General features: G+C 37.1%; 1 protein-coding gene across 3 annotated transcripts in view; it reads right to left on the bottom strand.

Moving 5' to 3' along the window:
• The window catches only part of DPP10 (dipeptidyl peptidase like 10), a 433,982-nt gene that overhangs the window by 136,760 nt on the left and 278,340 nt on the right, over positions 1–18,882 (bottom strand). The gene's annotated exons all lie outside the window — the stretch shown is intronic.

The raw sequence follows: 18,882 nt of genomic DNA, 5'->3' as shown, positions 1-18,882 counted from the left end.
CCAGGGCAAACAGGGTCATGGAGTAGGATTTCTAGCTCTACAATGACAATGCTGAATCTTTTTTGTTTTATACTACCAAAGGACAAACAAAGAATTTTATTATAAAAGTAAACAAAGGGAAGCAACTTTCTGTTCACAAATGTTTAACTTGCTTTTTCCAATTCTCATTCTGATTTATGAGAACAAGATGTTGATTAAATGAAGATCATTAGCTTGGAAGAATTATCATGCACCCAGTAATACATAAATCACACCAAGGCACTGTTTTGCAATTTTATTTGTATCTTCTTATGAACCTTAAATACTTACCTATATTAAACTATTTCTACTGATCAGTCATCTGTACTTTGAATAGAAAATACAGATTCAAGAGTCACATGTGCCATTAAGAATTTTTGCCCAGAAATATTAAATTCTGTATATCTAAATTCGACTCACAAAATGAAAGCAATTTAGGCATTGTTTTCACATGTGTTCATCACATACCATAATACTGAAATTCTTGGGAAATAACCATGCCAGGTAATTGGAAAATGAAATGGTGAGTGTGTAGGCATCTAATCAGCATAGATATGGAAACACAGATTTGGCACCAGCATTTGAAAACACTGGCAGAATTTCCTTTGGCTTCCATTCATTTTGGATGCCATTGTTTCATCTGTACATGTAATTCCACTGTTCTGTTTGCAGTATCACAAGGACAGGGCTTGGCTGCACCCACCAGATCCTGCCCTGCCTGGCACACTCTGGGCAAGCCCTGTGAGAGCAGAAAGCAGCTCTGGAGAGCAAATGACCCAGGAAAGTGTCCTGTCCTCAGCATCCAAACAGAAAACTAAAATGTAAGCTCAAACTCACACAAACAAGCCTTCTGATCAAAACACATCAGCATTAAGCCTGTCATACTGGCCTGGAAAAGATTCTAAATTGCATTTTGGAGCACTTGCCAACAGATTTTATTTGGCTCAAAGATGAAGTCTCAGTTCCAAAAGGAAAGAGACACAAGCAATTAAGTCTCTATCTTAACATTATCATCATATGCTTCACTTTGCTTCTTTCAAAATTACAAAGGTGACACATTGGTAAGGGACATTTTGTGCAGCTTATCTCTACAATTAATTTAAAATAAAATGTAGCTGAATGGGAATATTACAAGAAGAAGAAAATCAAGGAGAGGTTGAACAATGGAATTCTTGGCAAGCCAGCAACTCTTCTGTACCAGCATGAACATTTAGTGGCAATTTGACAGCATTCCCAACAAATGGGGGAGCTCAGGCCTCCTCCAGGTATGATGTGCAAATGAAACAGTAAACCTATTCTCCATGCTTTAGTCATACATGAGTGTCAAAGAATGAATATTTAAATTATGTTTCCAAATTTATCCTAATAATTATTCCATAGAATTACACCTCCTACCTGCTTCTGATCAGAGAATTCAAGCAATTCAGCTTTTATTTTCTATTTGAATTAGGCTTCCTGATTAACATTATTATTCATTTTTTTTAGTTTTTGGTTTTCCCTAAGTAAAAGTGTCTTTTTTTCATTCAAACATTAACTTCATCAGTAAGTCCCCATTTGCTCAATAACTGCTTTAGACACACAGAAAATATTCTGTTCAAAGTTTAACACATCTGTCTGGATTTCTTTTATTTTTGTACCATGAAAAAAGAGGGAAGTAACTGGAAGGATTGAATAGAATAGAGTGCCATAGCTGAAAAGTATCTACCTGGTGCTCATAATTAGCAGTTATTAACTGGATCTAGAATAAGCACCATTACATTATGAGGAAAGTCTCAGTAGGAAGATTCTTGAATTTTCTCCTCTCCTCCATTACCAAGGATATAAAGGCATGCAAGAAGGCTGATCCAAATACATTAGCAAGAACAAAATTTGTTTTGGTGTAACTTTGCTTTTGGCAGAACATCCATATTTTCACACCTAAACATTTTGCTTTGGAAGAATATTAAACATATTTCTAAATGAGGGATTTAAATTTTGTTTACACTTACTCATTTTCATCATCTCTAGCAAATATTTTCCTGATGGTGGAATTGTCAAACAGATTTTGTTATTTTCATTTTTCACGCAATTGAGAAACGCAAACCCTTTGTGAACCTAATTGAAATACAGACAGAAATGCTGCCATATTTCCCAATTGCAGATCACTTTTAGTAGTTCTAAAGACAAACTTATTCCAGTTTACAGGTTGAAATTTAAGTCATTACAAGGAAGCCACTTAGTAGTTCAACATACTCATATGAAGTATATGAATTTGATATTGTTTTCCAAATTATATATTCCAAGTACATAAAGGCTGGACCACCAGAACTGATGGAATCAGAATGGATTGCACTCATTTTATGCAGTGCATTCAGAGATTTCAGGGCCAAAAGAGCTCATTATGTACTTCTATCCTGAATTCTTTCAGAGCCAAGATTACAGGATTTTGACCTGCAATTCTGGCACCAGGCCTGTAATTTGTGTTGGGTTTTCCTTTATGAAGAGCATGCAGGCTTGTTTTAAACACTTTAGTGCAGAATCCACCACACCTCTTGATACTACGAGCTGACAAAGTAAAAAGAACAAATCCTACTAGGATGCCATTAACACCTTACTTAAAGACCTTTCACTATAATAATGCCTGGGGGGAATTAGCAATAAAAGAAATCCATTTAATTTTGCAGTGTAATGTGAAGCACACTATGATGATGCCAGAAATTGGAGCCTGTTCTGCTCTGTTCTGTAGAGTGCCCAATTCAACTGTCTGAATCCAGTTTATGGCACTGAACAATTCACTGTTGGGGTAAAAACACAGGTTGTGGGATACAGTGATGTATCCAAAGACCAACTACTCAATTTCTATTAGATAATTTAATTAAGTTGTGCATATAAATTTCTGTACTCCATATAAAATCACACATATTCAATCTGCACACAGCAGAAACATTCCTTTTTCTGCCATGGCATTTTCCCTGAACATGAAACTCAACAGGAAGTGACAGCATTACTGTTTCTGTAACACTTACTTTCATCTTAGACCAAAAAAAAGAGCAGCATTTTATCAGCTTTCAACACACCGCCCTGAACTGGAAACAGAGGTATTGCACCTTTTTTCTCCAAGAAAAGAACCCAGAATTGGAGCTTCCCAGGAAGGAAACTACTTCCAGGAAGAAAATAGCTACTACATTTGAGGATAGCTGTCTTGTTTCTAGCAGGTGCCAAGAACTCTTGGCCTGATACCAATGACTCCAAGAAAGACTCTTCACATTCCTTACTCAGCAGCAGGGCAGAGGAAGAAAAGCTTCCAAGCTCCCTGGAGTGAAATATCAGCACCACGAGTCTGTGCTCAGTGATGAGGACATGCTTGGCATGTTTGGTTTTGGGAGATGAGAAGAGAGGAGAGTAGTGATTTAATTCTCACTTAAAAAAAAAAAAAAAAAGAAAAAGAAAAAGAAAAAATACAATAACTCTTGGCAGGAGCAGATTACTTATTCCATATAGCAAAGAAAGCAGCTAGGAGAAAAATGTAACTTTCAAAATATTTGAAACTCATTGCTGACAAAGTTTGGCACAGCTTGGACCTGGCACTTGCTTCAGGACTTAATCACTGCTCTCCTTCTCTCTAGGAGAAATATGGGGAGTATACAACATATAAAGCAAAGAAAAATATATTCATTTTCAGTAAATAAGCAATACCTACAGGAGTACCTATGAAATATAATTTTATTTTCAGCTATGAAAAGACAAAAAGCTGTCACTCATACTTCTGCAGTCTTATAGCCAGTTAAACACTCTTCTTCTGAGACACCAAAAGGCAATGGAAATAAAGCATAATGTGATAAACAATCTGCATCCCATTTTTTCCTAACCTGATTTTTATCCTTTTTTAAGACAAAAAGAGATTTGAAACTTTGAACTCTTTCACCACAGAGTTATTTCCAAGTTCTAGGTTTCTAGGTACTACTTCTAATCAGCATTTGAGATTCTAATGCATTTATTTTTCACTTAGAAAACACACTCTTGAGGGTGGATAAACAGTCCAATGTCGGCATACCCTAACCCACTTAAATGCTAAAGTGATGTGGCATCTAACTCTGTATGACATTTATTTTTATATATTTCATCAGAAAACGTTCATACACCGATTATGAATGCAAAAAAAAGAGTCCCATGCATATTTAACAGATTGTAAATATTAGCTACATTGTGTATACCACATCAGGATTTCTTAAAACCTTGTATAATATAATACTCAACCTTTTTAAGAGCATACTCATCTGCTACCTGTCTGACAAGTGTTTATACATTGAAATTATTATTATTATTCAATATGTCCAATTAAAATAATTTATGTCATATAATATGATTATTCATCACACATATTCCAGAATTTCACACACAGCTTATTTTAAAAAAGAATACATCTCACATTACAAAAATGTGAAGTAAACTCTTGTAAGTAGCAGTCAAGAAATGCAGTGCCTATTGAAATCCTGAGTTTCATGCAAAATGAGAAGAAGACAGGGTGATGTCCAGCCCTGTGAGGCCAAGCAACAGCTGAGATCTGTGGCTGAGCAGATGCACAGAGAGGAGGAGGAGGAGGATGAGAGCCCTGAGCCTGGGAAGGGCTCATGTCTGAGACCAGATCTGAACCTGCTCCCCTGGCACAGCACCAATCACTTCATCTAGATCAGGAATTCATTTAGATTCACTTGTGCACCAGGGATGCTGGCCAAACTAATATACAAATAAACAACGTCATTGACAACATGCATTGGCAAGTGGAAAACTAGTGATTTTTTTTTCCCTTTAAACAGGTTTTTCTTCCATAATTAGACTTTAATGAATGATTTTCATAAATGTCAAATGAAACATTTGAATAGTAAGCCAGTTTACAGAAAATGTTAAAATGTTTTAAAGCCTAATACATTGAGGCAGCTCTTGACTGGAAAGTCACAGAAGCAAAGCCCCAGAGCAAAGCCCAGCAGTGACAAGGGCACTGCTTTCTACATCACTTACACTGATCACATCCAGAGTGTTTTGCCTGTCACCCAGAGCAACTTCAGCTATAAAAGCATCCTGCCTGGCTTTGTATCCTTTGAGTTCAAAAAGATTTTGAGCAGCTTGAGCACAGAACCAGTTTATAATACTTTATTCTGGGATTGCTCACGGTGCCACTGGCAGTGACGGAGGTGCACTCTAATGCCTTCATTAGATGGCAGCAAAAATTGTGGTGGCCAGGAGAATTCCAAGCAGTCATATTTTCCATTTGGACAGCATATAAAATGGACAGTATTTCTAGTTCAGATATTATGATAGGTTTATTTATGCCCCTGCATCCTTCCATTGACAGCATACTGTAACAAAGATTGAACTGATGCATGGAAAGACTTGAGCTCAGAGTGGCAGCTGTGGGAGTCATTCCTGCCCAAGGAAAGGGCACTAGAAAAGGGATTCTGCATTATATTTCATGTAAGAAATTGTTGTCAAGTCTAGAAGAGTGTATACAAAAGTACGTTTCTAGTTTTTCTTCTGCATAGATGCCCTTTCCAGTAGCCCTAGGCTGCATCAACCAGAAAGATAAAGCATTTATTATTTATTACTTGAACCCTTGGATTACTCCTTTTTTTCCCCCATTCTTTTGGATTTTTTCACCAGGCTCATTCTATTTACATCCAATTTTCTCCAGCTGAACTGAATACTGGAAGATAAATGGGTAACACTTATGGGGTTGGTTACCTAATGACAGTTCTAGAACAAATCATACAGGCAGAGAACAGAAACAATGACACTGAAGAGTAAAAGTACTGTTAAAGTCAGCAAACCTGACCTCTTGCACATCATGTTGGGAAACTAAATTATCAAAAAGCCAGAAATTCTTCTAAAAGGCAGCAACAAGAAGACATAAATATGCCAAACAGAGTGTAACTTAAAAGAAAATGTTTAACAGCAATAAAGGTAGACATGAGTCTACACCCCAGTATCTCATTAATACTACAAAGATATTTCTAGATTCAATTTTTTGTCAGAGAAGATTGTCTGAACTCATTACACACAACTCAAGAATTGATAAAGAAAAATTTTAATCAGGGTTTGCTAGATATAGTAGTGAAGGAAGAATCTAAGTTTTTAATTTCTCTCTAAAGCTCAAAGCTAGAAGAAAATTAACTATAATCAAATGAAAAAAAAAAAAAAACAAAACAAGCAAGCAAAGCAACAAACCAAAAGCACATACAAAAACCACACAAAAACTCCAGCCAAAATCAACAACCAAATCCAAAACAAACAACTAAAACTAAAATCCTGGTTTTTGATATTTTTGACACACATTCCAGCAAAGAATCAGTAGCTGTTATCAGTCATATTTAACAACCATGAGATAGAGGAAGAGAAGCAGATGCCCTTACAGAGGACACTCAGAGCACAAAATGTTTTTCCAAATGTTCTTCATCTTGGTGGGAAGCATCTTCTACAAGAAGCAATAGATAAAATCTCTTTGCTGATATGAAAATAGAAAAGATGCGGGGACAATGCTACAGAAGACAATGGGCATTGCTTGTGGCAGAACCAGAATGAATATTTATCATGTAGATAAAAAAAATCTTAAAAATTTGTATTTGCTTGCTTATACAGACATGCAAAAATTCTTTCAGGTTGTTCACCAGTGAAATCTTTAAATTAATCTTTCCCCCTCAGAGGAAATGACTAACACTAAGAAAGAATATAATCATTGTGGAAGACATAAGAGGTTATTTCAGGTCTCCAACTGGTGATTCCAGTAACACAGAGAGACACAACAAACCCAAAATATTCCCATAAAATCTAACAGTTAGATTTTGCATTCAGTCAACATTAAGAGTTATTGCTATTCATGAAGGACCTATGCAGGTAATGTTTGAGTGCTACAGGAAATTCACAGCAAATAAAAGGCACTGAAGTAAAAAGTGAGTTCCCTGGATTTCAAAAGCAAATTCATCCTTACAGACAAACATTTCCCAGTCACTTCAAATCTACAGCAGGCAAAATGAGCTGACAAACCTCTCTTGCTCATCCTGCTATTTTTCAATAGATGGAGAAGATCTGTGAGTGGCTGCCCTGGAGATTCATGAGGAGGATTACAATATTATATTATATTATATTATATTATATTATATTATATTATATTATATTATATTATATTATATTATATTATATTATATTATATTTACATTATATTTACATTATACTATATTAAAGAGATACTATACTATACTATACTGTACTATACTGTACTATACTATAGTAAATTACATACCAAAGAAAATTCGTGACTGTCTCCTGACAGTCAGGACACAGCTTCACGTGATTGGTTAATTAATATTAATAAATAAATATTAATAAATAACCATCAGCAGAATCCAATTACCGAATTCCTTCAGGTAAATAATGTTCCCAACACATTCTACATGTGCAAAAAATAAACAGGAGCAGCAAGTAGAGATAAGAATTGTTTTCTCTTCTTCTTTCTGTGCTTCTCCAGGAAAAAAATCTGAGAGAGAGAATTATCTCCCTTTCTGTTCAGAGAATGTGAATGCCACACCAAATGACAGAAAGGTGCCACTTCTGTGCCACTCTGGCTACAAAATAAGAGTGTGAATTTCCTGCAGAAGCAACAGCACATCAATGGTGTGACTTTCACCACTGGTGTGACTTTCACCACTGGCTTTCTGTCATCTTGCAAGGACTTTATCCTCATTATATTCTATGTGCAGCACTTTATATGGTGCTACATGTAATAGTGCCACTGTAATTTTGCCTTTTAAAGCATCATACTAATCAATTTAATATGGTATGTGGTACCACCACACAGACTTCCCATGAAATAAGGCCATTTGGAGGGTTTTAATAAGCCGTTATCTCTTGGTGTCTAGTTTATAACTGTGCATAGTATTTCTTAGCACAGATCACCCCAGTATTGATGTGAGGTAGTAGCACAGGCTATAATTATTTAAGTTAAACTGGCTTTGAAACAAAATTCTACATCCAGCTTAACCAAGCACCCACATCAACAACACCTGCAGGGAACAGTGGCAGTCCAAGGGAGAAAATGAGAGCTCACAGCTTAAAATTCAGCTTCAGAATGCTGAAATATCTGAATCCTTCCAGCGATACAGAGAATTGAGTTTTACTCCCTGCAGATTGTATTCTGATATTGCCTATCACATGCCAGCCTGTGATATTTCTTTTAATGGGAAAAAAATACATTTTATAGTATATATAGCAGATATAACATTAGCACTTCTCCCACAAATTTCAAATACAGTGATCTTAGCATTCAGCATAATAGAAGCAGAGCCACTATAAAGTACAGCCAAATCTTGATGTTTATTTTAATGATGACCTATTTTTAATGACTTTTCTTTTACAGAGAGAGAAAAGAACTGAGTTTTCCCTAGACATGTTGTGATGATTGAAGATTCCTGCCCCTTCAATTTCTTTCAATATTAACTGATATTGCATAAAAGTTTGCAGAGAGAAGTCTGAAAAAGCTGGGAAAAATAAGAGGTATATAATAAATTTCACAGATCTACAGTTAGAAGTTTTCATTATTCCTCCAAAGGATTACTTTTAGTTCTGAAAGAGAAATTACCTCGGTGGCAGAAGCTAGAGGCTCCTTGGAACTAAGTGAACCACACTAAGAGTTTGATCATTAGGAGAGTCAAGCATTTTGGAGAAAGGGAAAAGAAAAATAAAATCTCTTAGATCAGCTTTTGAAAATAGAGCTCAAGCTGTGTGCTTCAGCTGGAAATGTTTTACCACTATGCCTTTTGACATAACAGATGGCACTGTCACCCAAGCAAGCACAAAATCAGGTTCAAATAACCTGACTGGCAATCACAATGGCTTTAAGCCAAGCTGTAGGAAGCAGGATCTGACTGACCTTACAGATAACCTGTCCCTGTCCTAACCTTTGTGTGGGTTGGTCCTAACTTTTCAGACTGATTGAACTGAAAAGACTGAAAAGAAGTTTGCCACATCTCTAAAAAAAGTCAGAAAAACTACAAGATAAAGAACTTTGTTTTCTTTCCTGTTCCATTAATTGCTCCTAAGACACTTTGTGATTCACACTTTACATTTGTTCAAAATAACTCAAAACCTCATTTACCTCAAAGTTTCCTCATTCACCAAAAATTCTTAAGCATCTGACCCACAATCACCATTTTTACATAATTGCACATATTTCCCTCTCTCTTTCTTCAGTTCAGCTGCTATAGCAAAACATGTCAGATTTTTAGCTGAAAATGAGCAAGCTTCATACTGATATCAGAAAGGACAAAAAAAAAAAATCACTTCAGCCAAACCTTTCTTTAATTACATGACACTCTTGGGAAAGACCTGAGAACTGCTATTAGGTCTGGGATCAATCAGTCCTGTGAAAGGAAAGGCTTCCAGAGAGGCTCCAGTCACACAGGCGCTGCAGCAATCCCACTTCTCCCTCTAATTGTCTCAACTTTATTGAAGAGGAAAACGTAACTCACAGAGATGGCAACTCTGTGCACATAGTGAATGCAGAAATACAATTTATCTTCTTCTTTGGAGATGCCTGAAAACAAATCCTATGATGAAATCTAATATTAACTTTAGCATAAAATCAGTGTATTTCCACAGGCATCACAAGTATATATAGTATTGTATATACATTTGATACTAACAAACTTCTCTAAGAGGGATTTCTATAGGTGAATATATTCCATTTCTAATTTGGATGATTAAAAGTCTCTTGCTTCAGTGATATCCGCCCCCACAAACCCCCAGCTGGGCAAGCAGCAGAGAACTTAGAACTACTCTTTTCTCACTACTGTTGCAGGTTAGAAACAATTAAAACTATCAGTAGGAATTAATTATTGTTTAGATTTTTTTCCATTCTCTCCATGAGGATGCAGAGATCTGCAGGTCACTTGTACTCTCCTCTTCCTGTAAAGATAAATCAAATTGATTGATTTGTCTTGATATGGGGTAGAAAAATAAAAGCCACAAAGTAGAGAAAGCCTCCCCAGTAGAAGAATCCATTACATTCATTAGTTTATTTTTTCCTTTACAAATATACCACTTCGAGCAGCAAATCAGATTGAATACAAAAATTATCTGACTTATGCTATGAACAGATGAATCATCTGACTAACATCAACAGATCTTGGTTTTTTTATGCTTTTTATTAAATGTATATTTGAATAGAGCAGTATTCCTGAGAAATCTCTCTTACCACCAGAGATTTTATAGGAAATGTAAAGAAACATTGTATAATTGTACCTGCTGGGCTGTGTATTTTTCACAAGATGAGCTGTTATGGAATTAAACTGCCTGTAAGTGCCATTCAAGTGTTTTTCCAGTGTTCTTCTTTGTCACACATGCCCCATGTCCCCGAGCAGGGCTCGGGATGTCCTTGTGATCTATAGTTCCTCTGCCTCTCATGGCAAGCAGCACCACAGCTCTTCTTTCATCAGAGGGAAGAGGAATACCTCTTCTCTGAATTGAGAGTTTTGATATTTCTAGTGTTTATCTTCTTTTCCTTAAATCCACCTAGGATTCCTTTTTTTTCCCCCCTCGTTTTACTTCATTTCCTTTAGAAGGGGATTTATGAGGAAAAGCCCCACTGCTTACTGTGACATCAAGCAGCAAGTGTTTGCATTGGGGTTCCAAAGTAAGTCATGGAGGGTTTTTTCCCTTTTATTCCTGCAGCAATGGTACTTTCAGACTTTGAAACTACTAAAGATTTTAAAGTCCCAAGAATAGTATTAGAAGCCCACATTTGAATATTAACAAATCAGCATTAGTTGGTGCATCTTCAAATGATAAGAGTGTAAATATTCACATGTAGGAGAACAAATTTCTGGATATATTAAGCAGTATTTTTAATACAATCTCCTGAAAAATAAGTAAACATTAGAGCACTCTGATATTAAGCAGTATTTTTAATACAATCTCCTGAAAAATAAGTAAACATTAGAGCACTCTTTGTTCAGGAGTAGATAAAGGCCATCCTATCCCTGGGTTCAGTTATTGGGGCGCCTCAGCTCCCAGTGTCTGCAAACATGGCACAAAGAACATGATCAAGCAGAAACTATAACACATCTCCTCTTCCTTCCCCACACCACTTTACCCCTTTCCATACTCCTGATGTGTGAAAAAAGCAAACATAAAATGTAACTTTACTGATCTGTGCTTCCTGACAAAGCATTGAAAGAAACCCTACCTATTATAAGTAGAATGAAACCCACAGAAACATCCTGAAAGTTATGAAATACGATTCAGTGATCTGCAAAGACAAAAAAGAAGTCTCTTAAATAAAGCTTTATGAATGATTCACAAGGCCCAGAACTCCCTCAATTTCCAGCCGTGATCTCAAGCCAGTTTAATATTTCTAGGTAAATAATTCATATTACTTTTGTTTCTAGCAATAACACATTCTCAGAAATGCTGGCTGCACAGTGTGCTCTGCTCCTTGCCTGGATTTCCAGGCTGGGCTGTCTGAATGTACATCACTTAATTCCACTTCCAGGAGTGATCATCACCTGGTTTTGAGTATGAATAAAGAAGAATGAATAATGACCAAGGTTTCAGGCACAGCTTCAGCTGTGATATATTAAAACGGCCATGAACATGGAAAAGTAAAGTTGGTATCTGTACATTAGATACAGAATCACCACAAATGATGGAGTACTTCTGAGAGCAGGCAGACAGTGAGAACTGAACGCTCAGGATTTCCAAGGACAGTCCCATGATAATGTGGAAAGGCACAGAAAGATTTGGAAGGGCATTTGAGTTAAGAATGGCCTCCTAATACAGACTTAGCTTTTATACTTTGCAAGGAAAGCAGTGCTGCTCTTTGACTCAAAAACTGTCCTTATATATGCCACTTTCTGCCACGGGGAAGGCAACTATGTTACAAAGATAGTTATTTAGCAGGTTTTTGCTATCATACTGAAAAAGATCTTCCTGTATATGATAATATAGATCTGTTGCATCCTACAGCACACTACAGCTGTAAACATTACAAGGTTACCCCTATTAAAACAGCCAATTTTGGGACCTTACAAAGGTAACATCGCTCCACACGTGGATTCTTACAAACAATTATCCCAGCTACCAGAACAAGCAGAGGATGATACCTCTCCTGAGCTATCTGCAGAATTATCTTTACCTTCCCAAACCCAGTGGGAGGCTGGAAATCTCGGGGTGTCATAATGTGGGCCACCATGGCCAGCAGGCATCACCCCAATGGCGGTGTGATTTACAGCAGCACGGAGGAGCGAGGAGCCGTGGTGCTCCTTGCTGTTTGTCTCCAGAAAAGCACAGCAGCTGCTCACAATTGACTGCTCTCGTTATGCTTCCCCCCACCAGCTTTATGTCACAAAACTAAGATGCAAAGCCATTATGCTCCACCCGTGATAATGCCTGCTGAACTGCAGTGTGCTGGGATAAAGCAGCTATTGTGTCACTCAAACGTGCATGAAATCACAAACTGGGAGGGAAATACAGCTATTCTGAGCCCAGCTGAAATCCTATCCACTCTGATCAATAGCAATAAGTGGGCTAAGATCAATTGCACCAAGCACAGTATCAAGCAATAATATAACTATTGCAGGGATCACACACAGACATAGGGAAGCTTGAGGTGGGAGCTCAAGGAGGGATACGTTTTATTATTCGATATACAGTTGAAGCAGAGACAAAGAAAAATGTAATTTTCAATAATATTTAATACTTATGTGCAGATGGGAATACCTCCTACACATTATCTGTTTGTTCCTATTGGTGATCTGCTTAAAGAACAGTCTATTAATCACATATTTTTCTGCCTTCAGCTTTGATTGTAAAATTGCCATGAATAATAAATAATTTCCTGTACCATCTCCAGAGGCTCAAGAAAAAGTACAGCAAATTCCTTTCATCCCCATATGTATCTCTCCCACAAATTTATGCCTCTTTCAATTTCAGCTCCCCCTCAAATGATTTCTAAGCTTTAAAGGGGGGAAGGCATGAGTTATCAGGGCATGCTTCACTCCTAAATATCAATCACTTAGTCCCTCACTAGCAGTGAAATCTATTTTATCATCACTAGTGGGGATACACTTCGATTCTGACAGAAGCCATTGAGACAGACTAATAACAGCAACCAACAGTAGAATAAAACAGAGTTTTCAGCAATTCCAATTGGTTTCAATGCCAGGGTAATTTCACCTAATCAACAGAGACTGATTCAAGTTGGAGCTCTAGATAGGTATTGATTTGAGTTTGGATTTTTTAAAAAGGAAGAGCCAACATCTTTGCTTCCAAACATTTCTGCAGCTGTCATCTTTGAAGCTGTAGATTTTGCAATATTTAAAAGTTTATGATAATTTAAGATAATGATTTGATGTTATTAGTTCTGCTGACATTTAAGAACTTCTCCTATCATAGTTTAAAAAAAATCCCTCTCTCTCTGCCAACTTAAAGGTACAAAGATAAAAATAAATAACACAATTACATCAGTAATATAATTCACTATAATGCTATCATTAACTTAATTGACACTACGCAAATTTACATTAGCTCTGGATGTGACTTTTATTTATAAAGGTTTTATTTTTAAAGATACAAACAGTAACCATGGCAGATCAAATCTTGCAGTTTCAGTGGGCTTAATCTACCAATTAAACCTCCAAGATGTAGTTTAAAAAAAGAACCTCGTGAAAAATTGATGTAAAATTGATGAAAAACAGGTGATGTTTACCTGTGTTCTGGGTGCTGGCAGAAATGCTACGCAGAATTTATAAGCATATTTTAAATATATTTTAAGAAGCACTTCTGTTGTCTGCTTTATTCCTGTAAAAGTGAATTTCAGTCTTTAGAGCAAAATATTTTCTAAGCATTGGTGCTAATTTCTCATGTTTATGTCTCAGCTTAGACATATCTTTAGTTATTTCTTGTCTTTGTCACTTGTTCTGTCCTTCCAAGAGGCAAACTTATATAACCCTGTCATTTCAGTGTGCAGCACCACAGATGAGAGAGGAGTTTGCAATTGGGAGGTTTCCAAAACTCAGATTTTAGCCCAGTTTCTATACACTTCAGATTGATATTAGAAAAGAATTCCAAATTTAAGTAACTGATATATCAAATGTAGAAATTCTTGATCTCTGTTTGTGATCATCTTTGAATTCCAGCCCCAAGGTAAGTCTGAACAATGATTTTCACATGGCAGCACCACAGCAGAGTGTACTGCATATGGAAGTATCTGGTATTTTTTTCCTAGTTTCTTTAGAAACCTGCAGATTCCATAAAGATTGGCTGACCCATGCTGAATTTCCAGCTCTCAGACTCCTCCAGGTCTGTGGTTCACTGACTAAACCCAGACTCCCATGAGGAGCCACAACAACACAACATCTACAAGCATGCAAGGGGAAAAGGTGCTTTCACCAGAAGAATTGGGAGCAATGCCATGGCATTCCTGCCAAGCAGCCTCAGGAGTTCCAAGGTGTCTCTTGGCAGGTGATTACACCTTTTCTGTGGTTTCACCCAGCCTACAGGCACCTTTGGACTGGCTACTGATTATCACTGCAATATTCTAGCACATAAACAGAAATTTATGATTTTAGAAAAAAGGAGAAAAAAACAAAGCCATTCTGGGAACATGAAAGAATAGAAAGAAACGTTTGAAAGTGAGGTTTTAGATTTTCCCCCCCTAGATGTTAAACTGCACTTTTAATTCCCTGAGAAGATGTAATAGGATAAAAGCAGGTCTGACAGCTATTCAACAATCCAGATCTTTCAGTAACAAAAAAACAAGTAGCTGTTTTCTGTGAGCACTGTGAAGAGTGGCCAAGTCTTAGAGGAACAATAAACAACTCAATTGTTCCTTGTCTTAGGGAAAAAAGGTCCACAGATATAAAGGACCTGAATAAAGGCAAGGCACAAGTCTCTTCTCATTCTCTTTCATTCATTCAGGCAGAGGCTTCAGAGAAGAGACATTCACTGCCTGAGCCTTGCCCAAATGTGGGCACAGTAAACATGAGAACTGAAGGGGATGGATTCTGACAACCACAAAGTGCACCTTGACATTTCAACATCCTGATTAACCTATGATTTCTTTAGTAAATTTGAAGATATAATCAGCATGTGAGTTATAACAATAACAACATAATGCACAAGTTCTTGCTTTTGGTTTTGGATTGGTTTTTTTTTTGTGTGTTTTTTCTTTAAAGAACACAAAGTCTATGACAGGTCACTTGGCTGGGCTATGCTCCTGCACCCTGGCCTTTCACCACACTGAGCCATTGGCAACACTCCCTGAATGAAGCTCCCACTTTCAGTAACTTGCACAAAAGTCATCTATCACTTTAATGTGCTCTGCACTTAGTAGATAGAGAGATGCCAATCATTCTGAGACATTTTCTTTTCTCCTTCTCTGGGAGAATAGTGTTCAGAATTATTTAGTTGTCAAAATGTGACACAATAATGCAATAAAAAAGGCTTCACTTGGTAATGGATATGGATGAATTTTCAGAAGAGTATAATCAACTTCTTTTGGGTCATCAGAATGAAGAACTGAACCTTCAGTTTTCCAAATAAATGTGTTCAATTCCTTAGGACCTGAAGCAAAAACTGTGATCCTGAAAGCCCTCAATGACTTCCTAAACACAGAGAATCTTAAATGGCAAATTAATTTACTTTTTAATGCCACCTTTTTCCAGGTGCTATGGCTTCTGTACATTCATTACAGGAACAGAGATGAACAGTATGTCTACCTGCACTCAAGCCCCAGTCCAGATCAATACATCATCTGTCCCACAGCTGAAATCCTCTGTGTTTCTTAATCCAGGCATTTGAAAACAGACAGAAAATGGACAGGGATCCTTCCAAACTGAGTAGAAGATGCTTTTGTTCACAGTCAGTTGGACAGAAAATCTTTCTAGCTAGTAACTGAATAATAGTCAGAATACAGAAAAAACCTTTATTAAAAATCTTCTCCTTAAAGATTTTATATTCCATCCCCTATGTCCCCTCAAAAATGCTTCCAAAATTGGGAATATCTCAACTGGAAAAACTATTCCTGTATTGAACCTGCCAATTCCACATCCTGAGCTGGAAGTGTCACCTCTCTGCTTCTGCTCCTGCTCAACAGCTGCAGGAGCTGTGGGCTGGTCCCACTTCCCTCAGCTGTTTTTTTGCCAGAACATCACACTACAAACTCACATGTCCTTGCTCATTCCTGCAGGTGAACCTTTCTCAGTGCCACTGGTTTCTGAAATACAACACAGCATGTGTGACTGCAGCACAGCCATTTCTTCCCTATAACTACAGGTATTAGTTTTAAAAGAAATACAAAATACTCTAGGTGTGCATATATTGTTTCTCTATATGACACAGATATACAGATTATTGTTACTGTCATGAGGATCTTAGTATCATTGACAGGGGATTTTAGCAGCAGAGATTGTTTGAACTCCCTGCTGAACAAACTGGGCAGGGTGGGACCCACAGCTCCACCGTGGGGAGCCCCATTCAAACCATTCTGATGATATTTTGACTTCCCATTGACAGGTACATTTTAAGGTCTGTCAATCAGCCAATTATTAATCCATTTAAAATGCATACTTCTATTCTGGTTATTGTGAGAATGAAATAATTTGCTTCATTCTAAATTACAATATTTTACTGAAAAGTCAAGGGCTTAAGTGTCCTATTTACATCCACCTGTCCTACTACAGAACAGATAAGCATCCACAGACTAGGTGGAATTTAAGTGTTTAAAAACATGTCCTAGAGATAACAAAGCTTTAAAGCTAATCAAAGTCTGTGTTTTAGTCTCTCAGCACTAAAGCCTAAGAACTACAGCCAAAAATCCTCCATGTACAGGTTACAGAAATGGGTGAAACAAAACAAGAGAGGATGGTTGGAAAAGCTCTTTGAAATGAAAAATAACAATGTGTGGCTGAATGGCTGCCCAGAATTAGAAACCCTTGACAGAGAGAAAGAGCAGAAACTGTGCTGCTGGAAGCTTCAATAGAACATGGAAAACTGACCACTCCAAACCTCCACCTACAGAGGAAGCAGCCTGATTTCCTCCTGAGCCCCAAGGGGCTCCCTGTGCTCCACCTCATCAAGGATTTCATCTGGGGACTGGGAAGGCAATGCTTGGAGTTTCTGTACCCTGAGAAACAAATTAACCATAAAATATGATTCCAAATACATAAAAGAAAATTGGCCTCCACCATCGCAATTAAATATACATTACAGGCAACCTTCTGACTGCGTTAAGATTTCAGTTCTTTCAAAAACAAACACTCGCTTCACCACAGGCAATTGCAGCTGCATTTCTGTGGGAAATTCCACAAGACACTCCTGATAGAAAGAGCTGATTTCATTCCTGAGAATTCATAACTAATTTAAATTTCAATGAAGCAAGTGCACACCTGTCTGCCCATTTTGTTCCTCCAAATCTATCAAACCTTCAGTACCAAGCCAGTGAATCTTTCAAAGCAAAAAACCCAAACAACACAACAAAACAAAACATAGACCCTCAAAACCAAAACCACCAAACCATTAAGTATTTTAGGAGTTTGGGATTTTAGCACCTGCCATTGAATTCTGTATTAGAAGCTGCTTGATATGCTCTATGCTGGAATACATTTATTGGCAAAACAAACATACTACAATAAAATTTTAAAAAGCCAATATCACATAACAAACATTTCTACAATTCCATCACCTTAATATTCACTGTGTTCCAAACTTACATGGCACTGACCCACATCTATCCATGAAAGAAAAAGAGACTGCATTTCAGTCTTTAATACAATTTTCACCAAACAAGGATCAAAATACTGTTTTTTCAAGATAAATGGATCCATTTTGGCTGGTAAGAGTCTTTCATCAAAAAAACAAATGCAATTTGGGTTTGTGCAGCTTTTTCAAGCAACAAAGCAGAGGAGTTTATTTGCTGTATTGTTTTTAATCCCACACTATTTGCAAATATTAGATGACAATGATAAACACAGACCAGTCAGCTATTTCTAATAATGCCCTGGACAACCTTTGCATGTCCCCCTCCAGAATATACATGGATAAATGTATTACAGTGACTTATAGGAAAGTTTTACTTTAAATATAGATTTTCAATGTTGGGTCAGTGCAGAACTCTTGAAATGACATAAACTGAGACAAGTGCACTATTAATGGTGAGCTGGTGAGCTGCAGAAACCACATTTGTGTGCCAAGAAAACATCAAATGGACCATCACCATGTGGCCCAAGGCCTTCACAATTTCTACAAAGGCACAGAATGAATAAAAATCTCCTAAAAACCAAACAAACAGAAAAGACAGCAAGGAAGAATGAGAGGTCTTTGAGTTAAATCCCCAGAATGCAGGAGTTGCCAAAATACATAAAAACCCCTCATCCTTTCAGAAATCTGTTTTTCTCATTTTGTTTACTTGCTTTTTACAGATGACCTGCAGTTAATCCTGATGAGAGCCCTGATCCAAAGCAAACAGTCCTATATTAAAGGACTTCAATGTAAACCTCTGGGAAGTTTGCTCCCCAAGAATCTCAAACTAGATTTGGTTGTAAGAATCCCTCTTTGAGCAGTAACACCACTGAATTCAATTCACTGAGTTAAATTCTTTGCAATGAGTAACCATTCATGCCATGGTTACTCAACATTAAGGTGTAATCCTCTGCACACTGTAACAAAAAATCAGTTCAGAAAACTCAGTCTAAAATATTACAACTTCCCTGATGTAAGAGCTTTCAAGCTAAGCCTGAGCATGTCATGAAGTCTTATAATGTGTTGTTCTAAATGAAAAAAAAAATGCAAATCTCTCTTGCTAGCTAATTACTGCTCTGCAGAGACCAAATGAAAGCTGTG

The sequence above is a fragment of the Zonotrichia leucophrys genome, chromosome 7 (assembly GCF_028769735.1).
Source record: "Zonotrichia leucophrys gambelii isolate GWCS_2022_RI chromosome 7, RI_Zleu_2.0, whole genome shotgun sequence".
Taxonomy (NCBI): Eukaryota; Metazoa; Chordata; class Aves; order Passeriformes; family Passerellidae; genus Zonotrichia; species Zonotrichia leucophrys.
The sequence above is the reverse complement of the archived record's forward strand: the minus strand, read 5'-3'. Positions and strand labels throughout refer to the sequence as shown.